Here is a 12,580-nt window from a genome sequence, read left to right as displayed (position 1 = left end):
GCGTCTTTTACAACAACAGAATAACTTTTTTAAGAAGCAGGCTTTTATTACACAAAGCATTTGTATTGAATGGGATACTGAATTGTATCCAAGTTATAAATAAAACAAAGATTACTTAAATATTTAAATATGAATATGAATTCCCATAATTCCTGGTAGTGAGGTTGTTAAGGATATGAGTATTTCGGTTTCTGGTTGTGTGGAGGTACACAGTGGCCCCTTTGACTTTCCCTCAAAGGTTGTCCGGAGATCCTCACTGCTGTGCTACATGTGTGCTAGGGACGCAGCTGTACTGACGCACCTGGGACCAGTACAGCAGGGCACAGTGGTTGGGGATATGCCTCTGCCTTTAAGATCTAGCTCCCCATAGCCACAGCACTGTGTGACATCCAAGCGCAATATTAAACCAGTCTTTGAAGTCATTGAATTGTTGGGGATTTGTCGTTATTGTATATCCTTGCTATGCGGCCACATGCCGGATATATGGCTTGTGTCTATCATTTTCTTTATGTACAGACCCATACGTTGCACTCATGCTGTCACCCCTTCTAGTCCCTCTAAAACACGCACACATACAGAGTTAGATGCTGCTTACCTCTCCAATAGCCATAATGACCTGTATCTGAATCCAAATTAACCACAAATTTTCCTAATCAACAGAATGCACACGCTGAAGAAAACTCGAGCCAGAGAGGGGGAAAAAGCAATTAACTGTTCTACATCACATCCAAATAATTACACGATGAAATGTGGAGAATTCTGTGGCAAACACATTCACAGAGATTTTACAGATTTTATATTCAGTTGCCTGGGGATAGAGAAAGTTACCCTGAATAGCAAAATGTAAATCTCAAGCATTTGAAGTAGCTAAATATTGCATAATTTTTAGAATGAGTTTATCCTCCCTAGTAAGTGAAAATACAGTAAATATTTTGCCAAAGCAGATGTTCACAGAAATCTTAGTAAAAAAGAGTGATCTTAAGTGAGAGAGGTGCAGCATAGAAATTACAGACAGACAGATAGATAGATAGATAGATAGATAGACAGACAGATAGATAGATAGATAGATAGATAGATAGATAGATAGATAGATAGTGTTGTTATAGCAGTGTTAATATTTGATGCACAGTTAGATTTGATGTCAGTTTTCAGTGTCTCTTTTCTCGCGTCCATCATCACTCCATCAGCAGCACAGCACGGTCGCGGGTTGAGTATGACTGAATTCTGACGTCGCCGTCATATAAATCCTCGACCAGTTAAATGCTAGCGGCGCGACGCGACGCGTCACAAGCTGAAGGCGCCCGTTATAATCAGCGCAAGACACGGGAGCGTTGCGTCCAGCGCGTGACGAATATTCGCGGAGTGAGTGGATTGGTCGTTGCTCATTGCTCGGTCTAGACACTCGGAGGCGGGGGAACTGAAGACTCTTTACAGCCCACTTTAAAAATCCGTCAAAACCGACTCACGGGCGCCAAGTCAATGAGAATAACGGCAGTAACTCATAGAGGACGGTCCTCACATCCCCATCCTCAAGTTTTGTGGCGTTACATGTTTCATCCGAGGTAAACCCCGGGGAGAGCTTCATCTGAAGGACGTTTCTCAGAAATTCACCATCTAAGAAAATCCGTCCGGTAAGACTGAACGTTTTTAATGTTGTGATATTCTTCATATAATAATTTCATCTTTCATAGATACGATATGTGTCGCAGTTTCCCATATTTTTAGTCCTTTGTGACCCACATTTTGGATGCAAGTTGGGCTTATAACAATGACATTATTATTCCTCAAAGGACATATAACTACTGCCCCTGTGACTCATGGGCATCTTAATAGACATTTATTTCTAAATATACTAAACTGTTATACGTGCTTTAATTCATCGTGTGGTTGATTTGAATATCAGTGTGTAAATACTTTCTGTCGCTTAGTAACAGCAGAAACTTTAGCTACTGCTCGTTAATGTCTCAAATCTTGGTGCTTTGTCTACCTAGACAGCATTTTTTTTGGCATCCTAGGTACGTGTGCGGATTTAACAGCTAAATCATTATCAGCTGAATTTAGTGAGTGCGTGAAGAGGAAAGCATCTGCGCCCATGATTCCCAAAAATGCTGTCCAAGTAGACAGCTCAGTAGGGATTGAGAGACAGCCAATGACATGATGACATGCCAGTGTGGTGTAACTGTTTGCTTAAAAAAAAAAAGAAAAGATCCTCATGACTGTGTTAAGGTCAGTATATATATATATATATATATATATATATATATATATATATATATAAAGGCAAACAAATAGCCTAGAAACCTTTGATCTTCTGGAAAATATATACTGTTATATTAGTAGATTAGTATTTTAATAGATTTTCGCTTACACTATTTCAAGGTGTCCTTGTTACAGTGTAATATATATTTAAGTGCTGAGTAATATTAATTAACTACATGTACTTACTGTATGGTTAGGATTAGGAATAGGTTGTAGTTTAGGGTTACTTGCATGCAATTATGCATAATTTATTGTTAATGTAAAAGTAAGTGCATGCAATGTGTGTAACAAGGACACCTTAAAACTAAGTGTTTTATCGATCTTTCTTTGATGGTTGCACCACTTTTTTTACACAATTTTTAGAGTCATTAAATCACAATTTTCAGAAAAGTTTTTTTTTTTTTTTACACAAAGATTACCTAAGACTTAGCTGCCTACTGTAAGCTTATAACTAGTAAGTTTATACCTCACCTCTCTCTGGCATCAAGTTTTTCCCCCTCCAGACTTCATGTTAAGACTCACTACAGTACAGTTTCAGTGTATGAATGGACAGGAGTTACTTGTGTTCCTGTGTGCACCTGTGTCTTTTATCATCCCAGAGCGTCTGGGTAGCAGATGCGACCCAGCAGAAGTGACCTAGCTGAAGCTGAGATATTCAGTATCGTGTGTTCTAGAGCACGTCAGGTGGTTGAGGTGGTAGATTACGGCACAGAAGGTGCTGTGCTCTAACCAGTGATTAGCTGGGGACGAGTGAAAGCACGATTTCCCTGTCTCTCTCTCCTTCTCTTCCTTTCTGTTTAGGTCTGTGCAACCACAGCGGGTGTTAGACAGAGCATAATAATCACATCTTGACTTCAAAAGAATTGATTTCTCTCTAATCCTGTCATTTTGAATACACCTCGTCTTAGATGTCTTAGGCCTGCTCTTAGAGTGTCCCAGTTAGTCTATAGTGACATGTCAAGATAACAGCTGAATACATGAAATATGATTCTTATGTGCACATTGATTTACATTGTTACTGATTTTCTTATTGTATGCCCTTTCGAAATATACAGAAATGTATCTGGAACATCACTTGACAAACTAATCCATTATAGAGTTGTTTAAAAGGTGGTGGTTTAATAAGAAATGTTTCAACAAAATTTATTTATTCTTATCCTAAGGCATTTTGGGATGGCTGTTTTGTATTTGATATAGAATTTAATTTCTATGTGATATGAAGTCAAGCATCAGAGGTCACGCACTGGAACAGGTGGTCAGATCTGAACCATGTTAGCTTTAGTAGAGTAGTCTGATGTTTGATTGTTTGTGATGAGTGCAGCTGTTTTTTTAACTAAATGAAAACCAAACATCATTTATTTGCTTAATATGTGTGAAAATGAAATAATAGTGTGCAGTAAGAGAGTTTGAACCCAAAGCATGGTTAGGCTACTCGACTCAAGGTGACTTTGTTCTTCTTAAAGGAATAATTAAACCAAAAATGAAAATTTGATAAATAACTTACTGTAAGGCCTGTTTGTTTCTTCATCTGAACAGATTTGGAGAAATTTAGTAGCATCACTTGCTCACCAATCGATCTTCTGCAGTGAATGGGTGGAGTCCATCAGTTAACAGAGTGAAATGAAAAGCTGCATGCTTGTAATAACCAATTTCATCATTAAGACGTTTTCAACTTTAAACTGTTGCTTCCTGCGAACCCATAATCCATAATGCCACTTCCTCCAGTGAAAAAAGTCATATAGTCTGAGTCAGTGGAGAAATATGCACAGATCAAGCATCATTTACAAGAACAAGTAAACAAATATGTCAGTGGACTTTGATTTGAGAGGACAGCACCCATTCACTGCAGAGGATCCATTGGTAATCAAGTGATGTAATACAAATTTCTCTTGGGTGGCCTGAGAATGAGTACATTTTAAGCTAATTTTCATTTTTGGGTGAACTATTTCTTTAAAGCATTTTTATTTTATTATTGTTTTTTTTTTTTTTTTTAGTTTAAGATATAGATTATTTATTGATCGACAAATTTCGGGCCTATCATTCATTTCCAACTTTAGATTCAAAAGTTGCATAACAACATTGATTATCACTCTTCATGCATGTCGAAATTAATGCATGTGTGTTGCTCCTATAATTGCTGAATAGAATAACACAATAGAACCAAAAAGAAAGAGAGGATGTTGTTGAACACAGATACAGGGCAGCTGGTCTGTTATCACTGGTTCTGTTGAAAGCACTTCACATCCCAAGCAGATTGTGAGTGTTGATGTGACAGCTCTCAGAAGGGTCAATTGTGTGCTTGGAGTGGGCTGAAAACACAGGCAGGACCTCCATTACTGCACAATGTAAGACGTCTATTGTATGAAGCCCCAATTGCGGATACTTATGTTTTGTTTTGCAATTTAAACATTCATAATAAGCAATTCATGATTGTGCATCACTGAGGTTTTAAATGAGTTCTTGTCAATTATTAAGTAGGGAGGACAGGGGAGTGTTGTAACATGCAGTGAGTTGTAACACAATCTGTTTAACCATTCAGAAATGTGCTACATGGTGCTTGCCTTCATTATCATATGTGACTAGCACCCTCCTAAAGTAAAATTTGAAGATACTATATTGACAAACTACATTTGGTATGTTGTTATTGTCATGTGACCTACCAGTGTCGCTTCACTGCCATTCACAAGGCTTCATGGGATAGTAAAGTGTCCATGAATGTGCACTTCAGAATCTCAGTGGTAGTAGTAGGTCATTGGGGTACTTTTCACCTACTATTTTTTGAATGCTATGAATTTAGAAATTTTTTTACATGCTGTTTTCGCCTGTTGTATAGTATGGAGGTAGGCATATTCAAATGCAGCATCTGTGTAGATCTATAAAGAATGTACAGGAAAAAAAAACTGTCTGTGCTGAATTAAATATTTTTAAATATCTTGTGTGTTCAAGGCTCGCAAAATTTCAAAATCCCTGGCAGCCCTTCAGGCAGGTACTCTTGAGATTTTGGGAGCCCAAAATGTAATTAACTAGACCAAATAAAAAAAGACCTTTATTTAAAAAATAAACACATATAGAAAATAGGAGTTTAATAGGAGTTTAAATGTCAATCAAAAATATATTTAATAGACAAATATCAACAAATATGAAGGAAGGAATTTACAGGCTATCTGCAGAATTTGTAAAAATAAATTTAAAGGGATACTTCACCCCAAAATGAAAATTTTGTCATTAATCACTTACCGTACACTTAGCTTTTATGGGTTTGGAATGACATGGGGGTAAGTGATTAATGACAAAATTTTCATTTTTTCATTTTATGACCCATTTTAAGAGCTGCACAAGTAAAATGAACAGCGTATGAGTGGTGTTGGACAATGTCTATGGTAACATACAGTATTGAGCCATACAATTACATGATTTACAGTTCAGATACAGGTTTTCACAAAACAGCATTTCAGCCTTTAGACCATTTTTATGAAAAGGGATAAATCAAGCATATAAATTATGTCAATTTAAAATTTATAAATATTATTGTCTTAATTGTTTAGATTTTTAGAATGCACATTAACTTCTTTCTCATTTACAACTCTATGTGTTTGCTGCATAAAACATGAGTTGATATTTGCGTTGATCTGACCACAAACAGCAAGAAAGGCTTGTTGGAAATGCTAATTTATTCTCTGCCATGAGGTTGCGCTTTAGGAGCGTTGAAATATTGCGGTTTCCCCGGTAACAAATAAAGACATCCACGCTGCGTTTTGACTTGAAACGTGCAGTGCTTATATTTATTCAACGAAATCATTGCCTTTTGAAGTTTAATACAGCCGCATTGCGACTCTTGTCTTTCCGTCACCAACTGTTAGACTTCTTGCAATTATATTTAAGACATTTCTTATAACATTTAACATATGTAAAACTTTTTATGGCCTTAAGTTTGCTACTACTTACTTTAGGAGTTTTTAAGGACCCGTGGGAAATCTGCATTTAAAATAGCCCGCCGGGCAGAGTGCTGATACATTTTGGTAGCCCGACTGGAAAACACAATAGCCCCGGGACGTCGGGGTTATGATTTTGCGAGCCCTGGTGTTTATCATTTTGAATTAAACTGCTTGGTGGGTGGAATAGTTATTTTGAGCAAGTCAATTCTTGATTACCACAATAAATTCATGCAAAAAATTTAAAATGTGAGTTTTCTAAGTTTTAACAATGTAATATGATACTAATTTACAGTTTATGAAAAAGTACTAGTTTCTAGACAAGAACAGACAAGTATAGGAATGTTATATTAAAGTTTGATACTTATCAGCACATGTAGTTACACATTTAAACAAAATGTTAACAAATAATTAAACTTAATGCACTTCCTGGTCTTTGTACTTAGAAAAGTGTTAGTTCACACAAAAATGAAAATTCTGTCATAAATTATTTATATATTTATTTATTATTTACTCATGTCATTCCAAACTCGTAAGACCTTCGTTCATCTTCAGAACACAAGTGAAGATAGTTTTGATGAAATCCGAGAGCTTTCTGACCCTGCATAGACAGCAATACAACTACCACATTCAAGGCCTAGAAAGGTAGTAAGGACGTCTTTAAAATAGTCCATGTGACATCAGTAGTTCAACCGTAATTTAATGAATCTTTGAGAATACTTTTTACGCTGAAAGAAAACAAAATTTTGACTTTATTCAACAATTTCTTCTCTTCCCTGTCAGTCTTCGACACACGTTCACAAGAGTATCACGATGCATGCATGTGGATATGTTGAAGCAGGAGCTGGCATTCTGACGTAGAACCCAGATATGCTGTGCCTTGTTTACAAGCAGAATAAGATGTAAACATGTCTGAAGATTTTGACAGAGATGATGACTTGCAATCTTTTGCCCAGCCTTACTTAAGCCCTATTCTGATGGGATTAGTTTTACATGGAAAGGTGGGGTAAAGTATTATTACCAGAGCTTCTCAGTTATTTTAGACCCGTCCGAATGCGCCATATTAGTAATCATTACGGACAATGTCAGTAAAGATTACTGCAACCTTTACCTTCTATAAAAACGACCAGAGAAATAACCTCAGGTAATACTCCAGTGCGAATAGACCAGCAGTAAAAATATATGTAAATATTCCATCATTTCCTGTAATTTTTAAGAAGCTTTCAGTTGCGTTCTAGGCGGTGGGACAAATCAGTCGCATCATGACGCATACCTTTTAAAAAAAGGTCTAAAGCACTTGTCAGAGGCATGAAACTTTTGCTTGCATTAGGTAAGTGCCTATTGGTGCAGAGCGGGGGTGGCTTCTGGAGCTCCAGCCCTCCAGCCCAGAATCTTTTGGGTTTGTTAATAGTTTTGTCAAAAACATCATTTTTCAATGCATATCATACAGAAATATTTAAAACGGTTTAATACTGCTTTCCTGCAGGATTGGTAAAATGTAACGATAGGCAGGTAATGGCGATGCATAAATCGAGTTAGCCCTCCCACTTCTGATAGTTTTACTGAGATTTCTAATCCCGTGTGAATCGGCCATTAATATAATAGATGTCCTGTGGTAAAATTACATTACCCCATCTACACCTGTAAAACTAATCCCGTTCGAATAGGGCTTTATTCGATCCAGAATATACAGACAGTGAACTAAGAGAGGTGGATGTTCTATTTCAGAACGCCAGCTCCTGCTTCATCAGATCCACATGCATGTATCATGATACTCTCATGAACGCGTGTCGAAGACTGACAGGGAAGAGAAGAAATAGTTGAATGAAGTCATTATTTTTGTTTTCTTTGAGCACAAAAAGTAATCTCGTAGCTTCATAAAATTATGATTGAACCACTGATGTCACATGGACTATTTTAATGATGATACTAAGGATACTACCTTTCTGGGCTGGTAGTTGCATTGGTGGAGGGTCAGAAAGCTCTCGGATTTCATCAAAAATATTTTTGTTCCAAAGACGAATGTAGGTCTTACAGATTTGAAATGACATGAGGCTGAGTAATTAGGGCCTGAGCACCAATGGTGTGTATTTTCATTTTTGGGTGAACTAACTGTTTAAGATGTCTCAATGGTGTATTTCGTATTATGGTTCAGTTTGGATGAATTTGGTTAATTTCAGCAGGGCTACAATATTTTTTAATATTGTATCATGATTGAGGTAAATATGAAAATCAAAAATGATAGATCATGTGAGGAACGTTTATTTGTTTATCTATCAGTCATAGTTGTATTGTATTGCATTGTGTACTCTTCTGGTATGAGCTCCATATTTCCCCTATATAATACTGTATGAGCTGTAAAAGCCTGATGTATCAGATATGATACTCATATTTTGTCTTAAGGTTCCATTTTTAAAAAAAAATCATATGTCAGGCTTTACAGGGTCAGCAAGTCATTATTTCTCACAATTAAAATGCTTTAATTCACTTTAAATGATTGGATTTGATGGAATGTGACACCAATTACAACACCGTTAATTCTCGCCAAGTATGCTGCAAGTCAATGAAACATTGTCTGTCTCTACTCAACCAATAGTGTTATTGTTAAAGAGGAAATGAATGCCAAGTATCCTTTGTCCTGAGACCTTGGATGTGATTGGGGGTCACTTGATGTTGTCAGCTGAGCTTTGGCATCCGATTGGTCACTCGGGTTCATCAGAGGTGTCAGCAGTATATAGATTTGCCATCTGGTCACGGTGACATCCCCTCTCGATATTCTGCTCTAATCATGTGACTCAAGAGAAGAACATCAGGGAAGACAGGAGAGGGTGTCCCTTTGTTTGGGGCTGGTGTGTGGACACTGGCACAGAATGGCGTTTGATGGGCCGACCGAAACGATATCCCCTGTTTGGACCACTGTAACTCTCTTCCATTGTTGAAGACATGCCAACATGTGGAGGCTTCCCTCATCTGCCGAGCGCCTGACTGACCCAACACTGCCTCAGTGTTCTCCTCGATGCTCAGAGTCACACAATAACTTCCTAACAGCGAAACATGCCCCTATCACCGGAAATGGCAGTTGTGGGAAGAAAGTGTGACGGTCACAACCTTTGAACCTAGTGAACTCAAGTAAAATAAGGCAGATTCTTATTGAAGATCGAGCCTATTTTCAGTAAGCAGGATATAATTACTCTAACTTGATTGCTCTAGATATTAATTATGGTACTTACAGAGTGAGTACTTTTACTTGCTATCACTTTCTCAATGCTTCTAGCCAACAGACACAAAAGTGAATGTCATAGCATTAAATAATAAACTATCAACTAAGGAAATTTTTTTGAAACTAAACATTTTCACATAAAGATTTTAAATTATGAAAAAAACAAATAGATACAATGATGACAAAAAAGTCATTCTACACACTTTCTGATTGTAGTAGATTGTTTCCAACTTTTTAATTAAATTTAATTAGGGTCAGCTACCCATAACACAATGAGGATCTTGTCATGTTAGGGTCAGCTACCCAAAATGGAATCTGTGAATGATTTTCAGTTTCTTTATTGTAACTGTTTCTTTAGAGTTACAACAAAAAACAACTTCAATTATCAACTTCGGTGCAGTCAGGCAGTAGTATCTAATCTCTGCGTTTCTTATGGCCTCACATGCTCTCATTCTTCATGCCATCATCTTATACAATCTGGATTAATGTGACAGCTTGCCAGCACATAACTTCTTTCTTCCCTTTTTTCCTGACATTTATTTATTTATTTACAGCTTAGTAAAGTAATGAGATCCCTCATGTTAGTCACACTTTTTAATCTGTCCCTTCTCACTGGATAAGGCATTATTCATCACACAAGGCCTTATTCTTAACTTTAAAAAGCCCTATAGTATCTCACCATTTACAGCATTTACACCTGCAGTAACTGTAAATAGATAAGAAGAGTGTGAAATAAGACATGATCGGCTACTGAAGACAAAGAACTAAATTTCACAGTATTTTACTTAATTCAGAATATCATTTTTTAGAATGATAAATATCATCTGTTATTAATGGCTCTGTACCAACACCTAGTGTGCTGCTTTGCTGTGTACTATGTACAAAGACAGCTACCTTCAAAGGCAGCATCCCAAATGAACTGGAACCTCAGTAACTAATTTGAAACTTTATTCACAAGCAGCTAATATAAAAATAAAAGTAAAGTATAGAAATGTTCACAAAAAAGGTAAAAAATAAATATTAGCTAAGAGCAAAGTTTAATTCTAATATTAATATGATCTGATATATAATTTTTCATTTAAATATTTTAAAGAAATATATATTTTTTCAGTCTTAAATGAAATGAAAATCACTGTCATTTTACTTAACAGACATAATTAAAGCAGATGACTATGTCTACTACAGTACATCTTTTTTTCCTGTCTACTAGAACATGTGTCCGCCGTGTGAGGCAAGCCATTGTAAGTGGTGTGGTTTTAATCCTGTGCTTGGTTTGTGCATGTGTGATGTTAACTCCACTACCTGTGGCGATCTCAGTGTGGTAACCTGAGCAGCCCCAACAGGATGTGGAGCACAGGCCTATAAATAAATCACATTTGCAATGAGTCACTCGCCACGCTGCCTCCGGGGAAAGAGACACAGAAAGCGTTGGGGGTGGAAATGGGAGTGAAGGAGAGTTGGGGAGGAAAAAGAGGCCAGGCGAAGCTCATCATATATGATCAGCCAATGCCTGATGCCTGTGACGTCTCCAACCCCTCCACTGTGGCAGCCGACATGAAAAAACTCTTCACCAGGATCTGACAGATTCATTCTGAGCCTGAAGCTTCTTTTCGAGATAAGAGCGAGAGTGTTTGCTTGGGATGAATGAGATCTGCTAAATCTCCCTGCTGCACTGGAAGCATGTGACGTACTTCCATGTGACAATCGTCCCCTTCTTGAGATGCACCTGCATGCATGTTTTTTCACCATTCAATAAGGCTGTAAAATAATACAATTATTTTATCTATTATGATTATTAAATTAAATTTATTGCAGTAAATGTATTATGCAATAATACTACAGTACTGTAAAATCAAAAGTAGTATTTTATAAAAAAAAAATGTTTATTATACACTGTAAAATCTTATTTCTGTCATTTTCAGTTGTTAAAATGCTAAGCTTTTAATTTTGTCTGTCTTTCAGCATCTCAGCCTTCGCTATAAAACTATCGCATTAAGCCATATAACGATATTGATTTTATTTTTATATATCGTACAGCTCTATTATGAACCAATTATATTATGGTTAAAATTAAGCAGAATTTTCCAAAAGAACAATGTCTCCATCAGCAATATTGAACACCTAATACAGACACTCAGTTACTGAAACTGTCAACTGAATTTTGCATTTTTATCATGACAATCAGAAAATATATTTTCATTCTTGATGCATTTGTTTATGTGTTGTTTATGTATCCGTCCCCTGTGCAGATGACTGTTATCCACACACTTCAGCATTAGCCTTGGCAGAATGTCACTGGATCACAGGATAAACGGTGTGATGCTAGCACTATACATCCCTGCTTGTCACATGACTGAGTGTGAATGTTTTATGCTATTTTTGACAGCAAATGGAGACTCTGGATATTTATCCTGCAGTCAGGCGAGCATGATCCAGTTTTAATCCAGTTTAGCCCCTGTGTGACAGCTTTGAAAAATCCAACAGATTCTGCACTTGTGTGAATGTGTGTTGGATTGTGTTTTTGGAGTATGACTCATTAAAACATTGCTGTATTAGCTGCTCTCCTAAAATAGGAGAGAAATGTCGTCGTCAGAGTCTGTTTAATCCCCTTCATTTCTCCTGTGGAAGGAAGTTGTGTATGATTATACAAACTGACAGATATTAAAGAAATAATTCACTCTGAATTTAAATTCAGGTTTAAAACGAGAGTGAGTAAATGATGACAGAATTTTCATTTTGAGGTCTAACCCTAGGCTAGGCTTATTTTTTATGTTTATTTTTTATTTTTTTTTTTATTATATATTTTTTATTTCTTATTTATTTTTATATTGTAATTCATATTATAAAATAATATATAATATACACTACCAGTTAAGAGTTAAGATTTTGAACAATAAGATTTTAATGTTTTTAAAATAGTCTCTTCTGCTCACCAAGCCTGCATTTATTTGATCCAAAGAACAGCAAAAACAGTCAAATTTAAAAAATGTTTTTAGTATTTAAAATAACTTTTTCTATTTGAATATATTTCAAAATGTAATTTTTTCCTGTGATATCAAAGCAGAATTTTTAGCATCATTAGTCCAGTCAAGTGATTCTTCAGAAATCATTGTAATAAAAAAAAAAAAAAAAAAAAAAAAAAATATATATATATATATATTATTATAAT

The 12,580-nt window shown here is 36.2% G+C and overlaps 1 protein-coding gene across 2 annotated transcripts in view; it reads left to right on the top strand.

The window, feature by feature from the left end:
* Positions 1-1,361: 1,361 nt before the first annotated feature.
* Positions 1,362-12,580, top strand: part of LOC109069212 (sodium-coupled neutral amino acid transporter 3-like) — a 40,795-nt gene continuing 29,576 nt past the window's right edge. The window contains exon 1 of one of the 2 annotated variants that reach the window (XM_042733883.1): positions 1,362-1,631. The gene's annotated coding sequence lies outside the window, so the exon portion shown is untranslated. The remainder of the gene's footprint in view (positions 1,632-12,580) is intronic. The other variant, XM_042733884.1, reaches the window with a different exon arrangement.

This window comes from Cyprinus carpio, chromosome B11, assembly GCF_018340385.1.
Source record: "Cyprinus carpio isolate SPL01 chromosome B11, ASM1834038v1, whole genome shotgun sequence".
Taxonomy (NCBI): Eukaryota; Metazoa; Chordata; class Actinopteri; order Cypriniformes; family Cyprinidae; genus Cyprinus; species Cyprinus carpio.
This window is presented reverse-complemented; position numbering and strand designations above follow the sequence as displayed.